This window comes from Cydia splendana, chromosome 7, assembly GCF_910591565.1.
Source record: "Cydia splendana chromosome 7, ilCydSple1.2, whole genome shotgun sequence".
Lineage (NCBI taxonomy): Eukaryota > Metazoa > Arthropoda > Insecta > Lepidoptera > Tortricidae > Cydia > Cydia splendana.
This window is the reverse complement of record NC_085966.1, coordinates 6,444,662-6,461,555: the sequence shown is the minus strand read 5'-3', so window position 1 is coordinate 6,461,555 and position 16,894 is coordinate 6,444,662. Positions and strand designations below refer to the sequence as shown.

The 16,894-nt window shown below is 36.5% G+C and overlaps 1 long non-coding RNA gene across 1 annotated transcript; it reads right to left on the bottom strand.

Annotated features, from left to right (window-relative positions):
• Positions 1-15,714: 15,714 nt before the first annotated feature.
• LOC134792469 (uncharacterized) lies at positions 15,715-16,626 on the bottom strand. Its single transcript, XR_010144428.1, has 2 exons — positions 15,952-16,626; positions 15,715-15,758 (listed from the first exon to the last, which is right to left on the bottom strand). It is a non-coding gene; the product is annotated as an uncharacterized LOC134792469 (long non-coding RNA).
• Between the last annotated feature and the right edge of the window lie 268 nt (positions 16,627-16,894).

Genomic DNA, 16,894 nt, shown 5'->3' with positions numbered 1-16,894 from the left:
TGAAAGGCAAATATAAATACCTACCAGCCTACCCATTTCGTCAAAAATTGTAATGAAACCCTTAGTGTGATGCAATAGGGACCAATAAATATTCCATCACTAATTAAAAAGAATAAATATTTATGTTTAAAAAAACATTTATGTTGACTTAAGTCCATAAAAAATAAATAAAGACACTTTAAATTGATCGACTGGTGGAGAATGCCATTGGCATTAAGTTCGTTATATATACGATTATACTTTTTATATTTTGTGCAATAAAGTTTGAATAAATACATATGGCATTCTTTGGCTTGAAAAAGTCTGTCGTTACGAATAAAAAGTTAAAACCAATTGGCATAAAACAATGTTGACAGAAAACCAAAGTACCTATATAAAAAAAGAATTTTATTCAGTTGTTAGTCAATTTCCTTTCTCTTCTCGAAGCTGCATTCGCAAAGTGGTTTCTATTGAATTGCTTTAAACTCGATACACCTGCATATATAAAGCACAGACATATAATACCCCTGTAAACCACTCTAATAAAACTTATACCATTATGTTTGTGGTCAATGCAACTTATTAAAGGTTTTTAGAACTATCCGTAGAAGTATTTATGAAATAAGGTCACACAAGTAGTTTTCATATACGTACGCTTGGATTGAAATAGCATCATGGCTACCATCATGCTGAGTCGGGACCATTTCTTGGCTTTTAAGTTATGTTACGTGTTGTTTTCTTCTTTGATTTTGCCTCGAATAAACGCTCGCTATTCTATTCTATTCTAAATATTCATACAAATAAGGTCTAGCCAACCTACAACTATCTACGACAAACTAACGTATAATACTCCAACGAAATCAAATTGTAAGAATCTCTTGTGGTTTAATTCTTTTTTAGTTGTTTTGTTCTGGTTACATGCTCCACTCAGGGCTCCATTTTGATGAGTATACTCATATTCCGTTTCCAAAAAAAACCTAATATTTCAGTAATTTAAAGAGAAGTAAATACCCATATAACCATTCCAGTCGCAGAATCACAAAGTGGTAACTAAATGTCAGATGTGTCGTAACAGAGTCCACACAATGTGTCTAGAATTGTTTCGAAACAAAGTGTCGTCGCCGTGTCTACACTTTTCCGTAACAAGGTGTCGACACATTTGTGTGCACTTTGCGTGCGGTTTGCGACTAAATCTGACAGCAAATTTGTGACAGCAAATGTCAATATAAAATACCTCTTGAAAACCAAGGTTTGTCAAACTACTATTAGTGTCTCGTGTGCTCGTAATTCTAGTAAGTCATCATGGGCAATGCAAATGATAATAATCGACCGAAACCATATAAACACCCAACACCCGTCAACCTTTTACAGAAAAGTTTTTAAAGAAATTCAATAAGCTACTTAGGTCAGGCAACGAATGCTCCAAAAGTTGTAGAGGGAAATGCTCGGAACACAATTTTTGACTCCGTAACTCGGTTTGACAAGTTAGGAGGTGAACATATCAAAAGTCCCCGGCCGTAGCCCTTGAGCGGGGGGGAGAGAGGGGGCTTTGAAGGTCCCATTTTCCCGTTTTTATTTGTTACAAGTTTATTCAGTCAATTTTTTCGATATGTTAAATAGTTTTTGAGATATCCGCTCTTGAAAGTTTATTTAGGGCTCTCAATTTTATCTTGATATATCTATATCAGTGAAGGTGCTAGGCCGTGTTTGGTATCGTTTTCGTATAAATCTGGGGTGCTGAATCCATTTAAGATATCACATTGACACCATTCCACAAAATAAAAATAAATCTTTTTAGGGTTTCGTACCTCAAAAGGAAAAAACGGAACCCTTATAGGATCACTCGTGCGTCTGTATGTATGTCCGTCTGAATACACAAAATAGTTCTTTACCTATAGATGACAGGAAAACCTATTAGAAATGTGCAGTCAAGCGCGAGTCGGACTTAATGTACGGAACCCTTAATACGCGAGTCCGACTCGCACTTGGCCGGTTTTTTTGAAACTCTTCTTGACGCTTAACCGCTGAACCGATTTCGTTGAAATTTGGTATAGAAATAGTTTGCGTCCCGGAACAGGACATAGGATAGATCTTATAACCAAAATCATCTTGAAAAGTGGCGTGGAAATTTGTACGGGAAATCAATAACCGCTGAACCGATTTATATGAAATTTGGGATGTTCTACATCTTTGATTTAGTTAAAAATGATGAAAAAACATGACTTCAAACCTAAACTTAAACAGTATTAACTTCAAGAAGTCAATTCTGAATTCCCCCCTACACCTCATTTCACACCTTTAAAGGATGATTTTTGAGATAACTTATTATATCCTGTCTCGGGACTCAAAATATATGTGTACCAAATTTAAATTAAAACTGTTCAGCAGTTTAAGCGTGAAGAGGAGTTTAAAAGAAAGTATTTTAATAAGTTTATATGTTTTTACTTCGGAATGGTGTCAATGTGATACCTTAACTAAATTTGGTACTGCGAATTAATACGAAAACGATACCAAACATGGCCTCGTAGCTTTACTGTTGTAGAAGTCAAAATAAAATTGAGAGCCCTAAATTCTTATTACTTGGCCAAACTTGTGTAGAAGGAAAAGGTAAAATAAAAGTCTTCGGCAGGAATATAAGACACAAATATATTTTTTTTTGCGTTACTATTTCATTCATCAAATATAAACATACCTTGATTATACTATTCTAGTGAGATCCTCATAGATAAACAAAAACATTTACTTAAAAAATTACAAGGTCGAAATGTCACGGAACTTGTGAGAGTAATATGTGAAAAATAAAAATTTTATGACAAAAAAAATCTGGACACAATTTAAGAATCACCCAATTGCGTCGAGGTATCATCTGTATTTTTGCTTGTTTCATTACCTCCTCGCTTCTTTTTTGTCCTTTGTATTCTGTAGCAATTTGTTAGATCTGAAAATAAAGATAACTTGCGTCGTCACGGATGTCGATTTATAGGTTTTAGGGAGTGCAGAATTCGAAAACGATGATCATTTTATAATCCAAGATGGCGGCTACGTATTTTGTCATAAAAGTGGAATCCAAAATAGTCATCATTTTCGAAATCTGCGCCCCCTAAAACCTATAAAACGATATCCATGACGACTTTTATGACATAGTGCATTGCCGCGATTTTGAAATTGAAAATGTTATCATTTTCGAAATCTGCGCCCCCTAAAACCTATAAAACGACATCCATGACGACTTTTATGACATAGTGCATGGCCGCCATCTTGGAATCCAAAATAGTCATCATTTTCGAAATCTGCGCCCCCTAAAACCTATAAAACGATATCCATGACGACTTTTATGACATAGTGCATGGCCGCCATCTTGGAATTCAAAATGGTCATCATTTTCGAAATCTGCGCCCCCTAAAACCTATAAAACGACACCCATGACGACTTTTATGACATAGTGCATGGCCGCCATTTTGGATTCCAAAATGGTCATCATTTTCGAAAGCGGGGCCCCCTAAAACCTATAAAACGACATACATGACGACTTTTATGACATAGTGCATGGCCGCCATCTTGGAATTCAAAATGGTCATCATTTTCGAAATCTGCGCCCCCTAAAACCTATAAAACGACACCCATGACGACTTTTATGACATAGTGCATGGCCGCCATTTTGGAATCCAAAATGGTTATCATTTTCTAAATCTGCGCCCCCCAAAACCTATAAAACGACACCCATGACGACTTTTATGACATAGTGCATGGCCGCCATTTTGGATTTCAAAATGGTCATCATTTTCTAAATCGGGGCCCCCTAAAACCTATAAAACGACATCCATGACGACTTTTATGACATAGTGCATGGCCGCCATCTTGGAATCCAAAATGTTCATCATTTTCGAAATCTGCGCCCCCTAAAACCTATAAAACGACACCCATGACGACTTTTATGGCATAGTGCATGGCCGCCATTTTGGATTCCAAAATGGTCATCATTTTCAAAATTGGGGCCCCCTAAAACGTATAAAACGACATCCATGACGACTTTTATGACACAGTGCATGGCCGCCATTTCGGATTCCAAAATGGTCATTATTTTCGAAATCGGCACTCCCTAAAACCCATCTCGACTTTTATGACAAAGTGTTTTGCTACCATCTGCATGCAAGACATTTCTATTATTTTTACGTACAAAAATAGCCCCCTGTCAACTTTCAATCGAGATTTAATCGATATTTTATTCGATTAATATTCAGATTAATTCAATTTCAATCTATGTTAGGTCGACTAAACTAATCGCGATTAAAATTTGAGAATTAACTTTTTTTATTCCATTAATTAGTCGAATAAACAGTTAATCGATTAATGCCCATCTCTGACCACGGCATTTTTACACTTTGAGAATATCTGAAAACAAATCAACACAAGGAGCCATTTTGCAAATCCAGTAACATACCAGTAACTTTGTTATTACTTTTGACAGCGCGTGTCATGTGTCAACACAGAGTCGACACAAAGTCGAAACATTGCAACTACTTTGTGACTGCAATATTTCTCAGCCTTAAACCATATTTATACATCATAATTAACAAGTTTCGTAGTATGTAAAGCGTTATTTCTGTTATTTAAGTATAGTATACGCATCGAAGTACTAAAAATGCTTCAAATAATATAGTTATGAACACAGGCACTGAGAAGTAAACAATTTCATTTCCGGCTAAACTAAAACAATGTGGTGGCGCGTTGATTATATTACACTCAGTTTATCAAATCACTCGAGCAGTTTAATTCCCCATAATAATTTAAGTCCTATTGTAATATAAATGCAAACAATATATAATTACGTCTTGTAATTCGTTTTAGAGATGGCGTATTAATGTCACTTATTTTTATTTAAGTATTTTTCCATCTGACAGTTTCCATTTGACAGGAACAAAATGAACGAATGAACGAATGATTTTGGCATAAAGTAGTCGCAAACCCGAAACAATGTGTGTACACGGCGACCACACTTTATGTCACTTTGTGTCATGTGTCGACCCTTCCCCATTTCTGGTAACTGTGTCGACACGGCGACGACTCTGCGACTGGAATTGTGACCGAAACAGACGGTGTCGACACAAGATGTGTCAACACCGCGTCGTAACGGCGACTGGAAATGGTTGTATGGGTAATGATTTTATGGCTAAAGTGATCTCTTTTATGCAACCTTAGGTACCGGAAATCAATACATTTATAAATGTAATGGATCATCCAACATGCGTCTTCTATATAAACATACATATGTCTATGATCTGCATGTAGCCCCACATGTCACAGCAATTTATCGCAGCTTTTACTTCTCTCTGCCCAGTGCAATCAAATCCAGCAATCGATTTTTCAGCCACTTTGCTCTAGCGACTCTGATGAAAATTCAAGAGCATCGGAAATATTGGTTTTCTTTAGAGTTTTTTATTGGCTTAAATTAAATAAGGACTTGGCTTTTAGCCGATTTGAGGCATTTAGACGATTTTACCAATATTTATCTTTAGCTCGAACACTTAAGCGTAAATCTTGGACTTAAAGTAACGTGTCGTACACAGCGTTTCTTGTTTGAATTTTAGCATAAATAAGTTCAGTTCTGTATACAACTAAGTAAGGTAAACGTACTGGTGCTCGACGCGGTCCCAGTACATGTGATCTTGAAACTTAAGTGATTGTCAATAGAGGTGACAGCAATGTGTCATCTATTGGGTATTAGCATGTCGAGCACTAGTACCACCACCTTACTGCATAGGCTTGCGGCACATGCAATTCAAGTCATTAATAAGTTTCATCTCCATTTTCATACTTCAAATACTTAAGTCCTTTCTTTGTTAAGTTCTGCAACGGTGTTATCTTAATTACCTTCAACGGTTCAGGCTGTAAAACAAGTTAATTCATGAATTAACAAAAAAGTCTACAGCTTTTAATGTTTTGTATTAAGTTTAAATACGTAGGTATCATTTAATTTTCCAAAAGGATACCTATGCAACGGATACTGTGGCTTCTTAAACGATCACGAAATTATAAATGCTAAATGAACGATATTTCGAAACCCTTCCCAAGCTGAATAACAAGCAGAGTAAAGGGGTGAAATACAGGATGGAATTAATATCACCATTCAAATTGGAATATAAATTTTTTGGCATAAAGGGAAACATGACTTTTAATTTTCATTATAGATATGGTGTGACATACCAGGGGCCCATTTCTTGAACGATATTAGACTAATATTATTAGTCCACGAACTGTCAAATCGTATGGGTTGACATGACAATACACCAATAATATTACACTAATATCGTTCGAGAAATGGGCCCCTGTTCTGTAGCTAATACTGTTATAATCGTACTTGGTCAATGTTATGTACACCGTAATTGTCGGATTATGTCAGGTGAAAGTACTTTATGATTAATAATGTAACAGATTTAACATTATGTACGATGAGTACGTATTTAAAATAAAATAAAAAGTACTGAAATAATGATGAAATAGAAACTCTGGTAGTTATCTAAGGTGGTGGTACTGGTGGTCGACGCGGTCCCAGTACCTACGTGTCATCTTGAAACTTAAGTCATTGTCAATAGAGGTGACAGCAGGGTGTCATCTATTGGGCATTAGCATGTCGAGCACTAGTACCACCTTACACGAGTTATCTATGTAAACCCCCATCGCTGACGTGTCGTTCACTAGATCGCAGCACTCAATTTTTTTGGCTGATTTATTATTTTAGGAGAAACCGTGAAAGGGCCGTGCATTTAAAATAGATCAAGTCAAAGAGAAGGTTTACGTAGTATTGTAGCAGAAGCTCAAAACAATAGCAGAGGTGATTTTTTCAATGGTGATTTATTTTTCTAAAGTCAAACTTTATTATTTTTATTTTATATATTCACTTAATTATATGGATGTTATTGTCATAATTTCTGAAGCCATAAGAAGCGGACTTGATAGGGTCGATATGTACAATAGTGTAAAGGTCCTGTTAAATAATAGGTTAAAAACAAACATTTTTTAAAGTAGATATGAACAAAATGTAGATGGCACCCTTTGTAATACCACGGGCACGGATCATCCGGTTTGAAAGTAAAATGAAGCGCCCTATAGATTAAGCGAAGCGTCACTGGAGCACGTCTAAACTAATTATTGTTTCGGCTTTCTCCAATATTTAGACGAGGGTTCGAATATGTGAGTTTGACGTTCGTGAACATTTGGCTCGAGATAATTGTGATGGATTCCTGTTTCCTTTTTCATTCGAGATATTTTATGATTACGGTAACGCAGTGTTTACCTAATGCCTAGTTGTTGCCTTACGGCTTCATAGGTATGGATGGTCAAGCAAATCTTGTCAGTAGAAAAAGGCGCGAAATTCAAATTGTCTATGAGACGATATCCCTTCGCGCCTTCATTTTTCAAATTTGCCGCCTTTTTCTACTGACGAGATCTGCTTGACCAACTTTAGTTACTAGTTAGATTTTTTTACAAATTTGTTGTTTAGTTTTCAACCAGCTATGTTAACTCATCTCAAGTGACCGGCTACTGGCCGGTGACACGAAAGGTCTATAAAAAACAATAAAGGGGCCCACTGATTAACAGTCCGTCGGACGGTATCGGCCTGTCAGTTAGAACAAAATTTTGACAGTTCCGAACAACTGACAGGCCGATAACGTCCGGCGGGCCCCTTAACAGTTGTCAATAGTTCAGTGTCATTCGAATCGCGAGAGAAATTATTACAAATAATATTGAGTTAAAAATAAAACTTATTAAGTGTTCTCTAGCGGTGGTGGCCCAGTGGATATGACGTCCGACTTTCAATCAGGAGGTCGTGGGTTCAAATCCTGGCTCGTACCAATGAGTTTTTCGGAACTTATGTACGAAATATCATTTGATATTTACTACTAGCTTTTCGGTGAAGGAAAACATCGTGAGGAAACCTGCATACATCTGCGAAGAAATTCAAAGGTGTATGTAAAGTCCTCAATCCGCATTGGGCTAGCGTGGGGACTATAGCCCAAGTCCTCACGCGCATGAGAGGAGGCTTGTGCCCAGCATTGGGACGATGTAAGTGATCTCTAATTTTTAATACAAAGAAAGACCCAGGAAGCAGCCACCAACAGCTGAGGCCTCTGCCAACACGGGGACCCGCACCGGTAAGCCAAGCTAGTTATTTGGGTTAGCATAGCGCACAACCAATACAGTCTACTGGCTTAACGCCACAATAGGGTATTATACTGTATTTAAAAAAAAAATTTTTACATCATGCATGAAATAAAGCACCAGATAATTATTAGAAAAACACAGATAGAAGTGATTTTTAAACACAAGTTCTATTTAATAAATCGGATAGAAATATAAAAAGTAGGTGAGTTGACCGTGACGTCACGATGTAATGTTTCATATAAATTCCATATTAGCAAATCGATTTGACAGTTCTAAAAAAGTAACTGATTTGACTAGTAGGAAAATACCTTATAGTTAGGGAGGCGAATAGGGGAATTTTCGGCAATACTCGAGCGTGGCAGTTTAAGATATGAGAGATACCTTAGACCTAATAGAATAACCTTGTAAAGTATTTAGCTCTATATGTAGTGACGCGCGCCTAGGATAGACGATCAGATTAGTAAAAAAAAATGGATAGTCTGAAATACTCGAGCGCCTCAGATTAAGATATTGGGGGTTGATTTTAGTGTTTAAAGACTAAATTTAACTAATCTGACGATAAGTCCTTGACGCCGCCGAGTTATAGGGTCGCGAACTTGTAAAAAAAAACGTTAATCCGGCATTCTCGAGCGCGATTTTTTTATTTTTTATTTTGAAGAATATAATCTAAAACTTACTAAAAATACAAAATCTGCTGGTTTCCGCATGACCGGAAGTGTGGAGGAGCCATTTCGTCTTCCTAAGAACGCGTTGCGGCATATAAGTCGCGAACGATACATTTTACAAAAAAAAAATTTAAATAAACAAAAAAGGTAATTTTATTTTACACAAAAAAGGTCTCTTTACATTTTTTTCCAAAGTTAAAACTTTTTGACTTGAAGCATCATAAAAACTCAAACTCCCGGTTTTTGGAGTATATCTCGAAAACTGAGGGTGTTAAAAAAAATTGATATGAAATAACGATGATTAAATTATGTGACTTTTATTATATCTCAAAATTTTTTTTTTTCTAAAGCTTCTCGACAATTTTCGTGGACTCGGAAAAAGTTACGCGTATCTGTATACAAAAGTATTATTAACATGTACAGTTACATGTATGTATATTATTCAATAGCCTGTTGATCCTCAAATTGTTTTTTGGACGAACCGTAAGTTCCCCGTTTTATCAAGGAGAAAGAAAGGAAAAAAAAGAAACCTTTTTCGGTCAGATTAAGAGAACCCACCAACATTTTTGTCAGCTTAAAAAAATATGCTTTCAGGATACCGAGATAAACCTCCCCTATGAAAATCTGACGCGCTCGAGTATTTCAAAAAAACTTTTTTTTTTTGCATTTTCAAAAATTCATCGTAACTTATCGTCACGCCGAAATCGTCAGTTTTTTTAAAGGAAGCTTCCTTGGGGCCTACTTAACACCCCTTCCAAAAATCTGACGCGCTCGAGTAAATTTTTTTTTTTTGCATTTTTGACTACTTTATATGCCTACCCCCACCACGCAAACCGGCAGATTAGTATACCGTTGTTATCAGAGGCACTCGGGGCATACGTAGTATGAATATCTGACGCGCTCGAGAATGCCCAAGTAACTGTTTTTTTTAACATTTTTGAAAAACCGTACACGCCAAACCCACCGCTAAAATGGTTTTTGCCATACGAGCTTTTCTTTTCGAAATTATTTTATCTTTCGATTTTGATAGGTCTCGACGGCGCCGTTGAATTACGCCATTTAGCTACCTCGCCTCCCTAACTATTATAAATAAAATAATAAAATAAAATTCTTTTATTTGCATAAAATATTGTCATATCATTAAAATTAAAAAAAATATCTTCCAATATAGACAAACATTTATGGTTGCGGTTATCACACAATTTTCAATACTTTATATTTTACAGCATGCCAGATGACATCGGAAATTTTCACAAAATTAGCAAAATTTTACTACCGTCGTTTACGACTTTACGAGCTATCATTGAATTAAATTCGAGCTTCCCTGCAGGAAACTGCAGTCGTGGTGCAATCATTTCTATCCCCTTTATTTTTAACATAGGTACTTTTTTTAAATTTTGCATCTGTCTGACAAACACGAATGTCGAAGTTACGGATAGGGATGATTATCAACGGCTTGTTAGTTTGACATACATTAATGAATAAGTAGGAAATAAATCTAAATATTATATTAAAATATTTTTTCTCAAACATGCAATGAAATATTGATGTTATGTTCCTTATAATAGGCTGCGAAGTATGACGTTTCAGGTGCGGCTAGGACAAAAGGTCGTTAATGGAATTTCATACACATCTTGCAGGCCTAGGCCGGCAAAGTCCTCTTTTTTAATTTTCATTTCACAGATATTTGTGACACAGCATCGTGGCATTCATCCATAAAATAAAACTAGAGGCAGTATTTGCTTTATGGTTCGTAATGACACTCTGCCACTACGCCTATAAAAAAAAAACAAAAAACAATGTTTGCTATAATTTGCAGTTTTATTTGTATAAAATCAACATGAACTTAATAAATAATACATTCTATAATTTTATAATTTATTATAAATTTAACTACACAAATAAAAACATTTAAAATATTTCATCTAAACGTTAGCGGTAAAAAGGTCTACTCAAACACGCGTAGTTATATTTTTTAAATTGTTATGGAGGTAAAGTTGAAAAATATTCATTCTGTTTTATTGGATTTATGGTGCGTTGTTGAATTTTTGACTTTAATATGAGTTCCGACAAAATAATGAAATTAATATTAATTGTAATCGTAGGTGTTGGAATTGGCAGCGTAAGCAGAATTGATTTTAATAACTTGCTGCCTCTGCCGCCAAGTCAAAGACGAAGTATGTATATGGTTGCTTATGGCAATATTATTATTTGAAAAACTAAGAAAAATGGCTTACAGTTTATTAGAAACAGTTTTGTGGCATATTTTAAATGAATGTAACTACAAATTCGTCAACACTGTGGATATTATATTTATTTACTCCATGCATAAAGCAACGATGTATGTGAAACATGATATCAACATGAAAGACTATGTAAACTTATGTGACGAAAACGACAGTCAGACGGATACAAGGCGAAAAAATCAAAGATACATGAAAATATACGGGTAGTAAAAATACACGACTCGTGTAAAACATACGCGTGATAATGATATAGGTACGTGTTGGTTATATTTTGGGTGTAGTTTACTTTTAGTTTTTTCTATAAATAAAACTTGGGTTTCGTGGATTTTTTATTTTATGTATTTCATTGCATGTTTGAGAAAAGCACTATACATACCTCGGCGGGAAATGGGGTTGCCCGCGCTCAGACCTATACGGCCTCGCTTCGCTCGGCCGTCTATACGTCTTCGGCCGGCAACCCCTTTCGTCCCGGCCTCTGTAGTAATGTACTATTATTTATGCTATCTTATGTAGAAATACTACTAGATATATAAATTACAAAATGAAATAGATGTCATATACATACTTACTAAAGAAAAAGTAACCAAGGCTCTAGCTACACCTTTTAGCTTTTGTTCTCAGATTTTTTCTTTCGTATATGATCTATTTACATTTTATAATTTATAAATAACGCAGTATTTTTCTTTTATGAAGTCAATTAATTGCAACTGCTGTAAAAATAAAAGGAGCATATACAGAATGGCAAATTTTTTTTTGATTTGGCTGTTTCATACATTATGGCTGGTCCATTTTCTGTGGGAGGGTAAATTTTTTAAACTTCCGTTAGGAAAGCGTGCCAACTGAGCATTTAATTATCTTGCTCAAGAGGAGGCCAAAGCAAAATTTTAGTTTTTATATCGATTTTCAACACGTTTTGATCACGGGCAAATGCCATGAAAAATTCACACGAAAACTAGACTAAATTTGCAACCAAAATCTTACAAGGTTAAAGTTGGCTTGGTAAAAAAAAAATCACGAAAACATGTCGTTGTATTTGTATATTCGTTTATTTTACCATACCAGTATATTTTTAGTATAAAATAGCTAGTGATATTGCTAAGGGATCTGATGAACAAAATTTTAGAGTGAATTTTTGGAGTAAATGAGATAAAATGAACGTCCTTCCGGTAAAAGTTGCAAGGGTCGCGCGGCGAGCCATATCTTTTGTCCCCTTCTAATTTCCTGGCTTTCCGTCCCCTCTTTAGTTAAGCCTAGAAAGTATGAGTGTATTTCAACTATGCCACTTAACTATGTAAATGGATTTCCACTAAGCACAATTGGGTCGGAATCGTAGTTACACCCAGTTTCCAACAATAGGCAAGCGTTGCAGGCGAGGCGGCTCACTGCAAGTGCATTCATTCTATAGGAATAGGAATTCTAATACAACTTTATGGTTGACTGAAAAATACTCCACGGTTGTTATACTTATAACTTATAAGCCATCTATTGCCATCTATTATAGCGATATTAAACACACAGGTATAGAATGTTTGGAGATGAATTTAAAACTTAAAATAACACTAACAGACTTATGTATATACACGACATATGTTGCGTTTTCGGCCGCTCTTTGAATGGCTTACTTAATTACTATACTTTTAATTCTGGGCCATTTTGTACAACAGAATAATATGAAATCCATGACGGATCTCGTATGTATTTACGTTACTATATGTGTAAGAAGTCGCCCAAAATCAAAATAGAGTGCAAAGCGATTGTCTTAGTTGCAGTGTCCCAAAATTTGCCAAAAGATAATTTTGTCTACTTCGATTCTTTGTTTGTCAGTGCCATCTATATTTTTCATAAACTGGACTTAACATCGCCTTGCATTAACATTGAAAAAAATATTAATTTGCTTTGAGGCTGCATATATGGCTCAGTTCCTAATGGATTTCCATTAAGCACAATTGGGTTGGAAACGTTGTGTTACACCAAGTTTCCTATTAAAAGAACCAGGGTCCTGGTCTCCAGCAGAATAAGTGGAGCTGATAGTAAACGCTAGTTTTGGGTAGAATCAATATATTTTCTATTAAAACATATTCAAAACATTGACATTACTTTAGACGTAATAATATATGTTTACACTATATTGTGCCAGTCCAGTACATATGCAACCTCCAATACGCCCTCTTAAACTATTACGGACATACATAATTTACTTTTGTACTCGTCTGTACTCGGTACATAAAATAAAATTTATATGCTAAACTATCGTGACTGACTTTACGCAAACATAGAAATCCGCCAACAAATTAAATCGCATTAAAAGAAAAAACTAGAAAATTATTCTATTACTTGACACAAAACATTTAAAAAACATATAACACATAATAATATCAAACACCTAACTACTCTAATCCGCCCTCTTAATAGGATAATTTGACAGGGATAAATCCTTCAAAAAACCTTTTAACTTCGGGCCAGAAACACTTTTAGTTAAAATGTCCGCTATCATTTTATCTGTTGACATATACCTTATTTCAACCTTATTAGCCAGTACACACTCACGGATAAAATGATACTTAATGTCAATGTGTTTTGTCCTATTATGCATCATTTTGTTGGCTGCAATTTTATGTGCCGACTGATTGTCGTTAAAAATGACTACAGGTTTACTCCCTCCAGTAGTCAAACTGTTCAGTAAACTACGCAAATATAATGCTTCCTTTGAAGCTTGGCTCAGCCCTACGTACTCTGCCTCTGTAGAGCTCAATGATACTGTCGCCTGTTTTTTGCTTTCCCAGGCAACAATATTGTAGCCTAACTTGAAAATTAACCCCGTGAAGGATTTGCGATCGAGCGCGCCACCCCAATCTGCGTCTACATAGCCACGTAAGTCCAAATCACCAGTCTTTCGAAATATGAGACACATGTTAGACGTACCTTTTAAATACCTTAAGGCCCGTTTCGCGCACTTAAAGTGTATTTCATCATAACATGAATTAAATTGAGAAAGTACACTTACGCCGTGTGCAATATCTGGTCGCGTATTACAGGCTAAATAATTTAGACATCCTATCAAATTTTGGTATGGTAGGTGGCATTGGGAATCAGTCGATCTCTCTAATTTCATTCCTACTTCCATTGGAGTAGTTACCGGCTTAGCTTCTGTCATGTTAAAGTCCCTCAAGCAGTCCAAAATAAACTGTTCCTGATCGAGATGGATAAGTCCCTTCTCTCGTCTCAGTCTCATGCCTAAAACATGTCTAGCCGCGCCTAAGTCCTTCACTTTAAACTTGTCAAGCAAACCTGATTTTAATCTTTGCTTTTCCTGTTCACAATCGCCAAATATAAAAAGATCATCAACATAGATCACGACAATTAACTTCTTGTTACCTTTAAGCTGTTTTTGATACAAACACGGTTCTATTTTTGATTGTACAAAGCCTAAATTTAACATTTCACTGTCTAACTCTTTGAACCAAGCATTAGACGCTTGTTTCAAACCATACAGAGATCGCTGCAGCTTACATACCTTGGTTTCTTGACCTTTGGCGACTGCTCCTTTCGGCTGAAGCATGTAAATATCCTCTTTTATCTTCCCGTATAAAAATGCAGTCGTGACATCCCATTGGTCAATAAACCAATCGTATTCAGCAGCTAGCGAGAACAATAATCGTAGAGTAGAGCTTCTAACTACCGGAGAGTAGGTCTCCGTATAATCTACACCACATACCTGTGTGAACCCTTTCGCTACGAGACTAGCCTTGTACTTCGTTACCTTGCCGTCGCTATCTTTTTTGATCTTGAACACCCATTTGCATTGGATTGGCTTCTTATCAGCTGGTAGATCCACTAACGTCCAGGTCTGGTTCTCCTTCAGTGACGTAAGTTCATCATCTATAGCTTTCTGCCATAATTCGCTGTCCGGTCTCGCCAATGCTTCCTCTATGGTGACAGGATCTCCATCAAGATTGCTCTCTTTGGCATACATAACATTGCAACCGTACCGATCAACTTGTCTGCGTTCTCTCTGAGGATACCTCCTTTCTGATAGGCCAGGTATTATCACTTCGCCATTAGTGACCACCTCATCAGGTACGTGCTCATGCTCAGGTACTTCAGGTTCAGGTCCTTCTATGTTCTCGTCTACAGCATCAAGAAACTCATTCTCGTGCACTTCCGATACTTCAGGAACACTCGTGGATCCATTTAATAAATAGGGCTGACTATCAGAGTCCGTATCCAGGTTAATGACAACTTCTGACGACTTCTTGACGTTCTATTTTTGAAGAAACACATTTTCTAAAAATTTGACGTCTCTCGCAGTTGTCACTTCACCCGTCTTTGGATTCATCAGACGATAACCTTTCTGATTGTCTGGATATCCTATGAAAATCATTGGTTCTGTCTTCATGTCCAATTTACGTCTCTTTTGTTTTGGTATAAGTCGATAAGCCAAACAACCAAATATTCTCAGATGACTGACATCCACATCCTTTCTAGTCCAAAGCTTTTCAGGCACTGCATTATTCAAAGCTTTCGTGGGGCTCCTGTTCTTCAAATAAACAACAGTATTTACAGCCTCCGCCCAATATTTTTTGCTCAAGTTCGATTCTGACAGTAGTGTTCTTGCTTTTTCGATGATCGTACGATTAGCTCTCTCAACAACAGAATTCTGCTCAGGCGTGTAGGGTACAGTCGTCTGGTGTTTTATTCCTGCAGACTTCAAAAAAGCATTAAATATTGCATTACAGTACTCTCCACCTCCATCCGATCTTAAGATTTTAATCGATTTACTCGTCTCATTCTCTACTTCCGCCTTATATTCACGGAACTTATCGAAAGTTTGACTTTTATTGTTCAAAAAATAAACATGAGTCTTTCGAGTATAATCGTCGATAAAAAGCAGAACATACCTCGAACCTCCGAACGACGGCTCTTCCATGGGTCCGCATAAATCAGTATGAACGATTTGCAGAACATCCGTGGCTCTCGTACCTTTGTTTTTAAAGGGACTCTTGCACGTCTTTCCTTCAATGCAGGGAATACATGGTTCGCACAAATCTGTGCTCTTAAATTGCATACCGGTCACGATGTTTTTCATTTTCAACATATAATTTCGGGATAAATGGGCCAAGCGCTTATGCCAAACGTTAGAAATGTTTTCATTTTGTTTTGACAGTGTCAAATACACGACGTTGTTTTTCTTTTCTGTCAACTCGTAAATGCCATCGACCTCTTTACAACTTGCAATAGTTCGGTTCTTCTTTTGAATTACGCAACCTTTTTCGTCGAATATAACTTTACATTTCTTCTTGGTTAAGTCGCTTACCGAAATTAAATTCATGGACAAATCGGGAACATGCATAACGTTTTCTAAATTTAATTTTTCGTTCTCGCTGACTTGGGGCTCAGCGTTCCCCCGTCCTTTTACTTGTAATTTCTCACCGTTTGCTACCGATATTTTCATGCTGCCTCTTTCAGGTTTATAAGACAACAACTTACTCTTGTCATGGGTAAGGTGGTTAGAGCATCCACTGTCAAGATACCACTTATCTTTGTCAATCGCCTCCTTAGTGTTCAGGCACACATTCGCGGTCTTGGTACGCTCCTTGCACTCGGACGCCTTATGTCCTTGTTCATGGCACTTGTAGCACTTATAAACAAACTTCTGCTTACGATCGTTAGGTTTAGGTGTAGATCTGGCATCGTTTCGTGCTTTACGTGTCACTAACGCTTGCTCGTAGTCTGTGTTCAACTTGCTTTGACGACCTCCTTCTTGCAACAATTTCGTCTTAATTTGCTCTAACGTGATTGGTTGGCCACTATTATCTACAGCCATTATGAGGGGGCTGTACT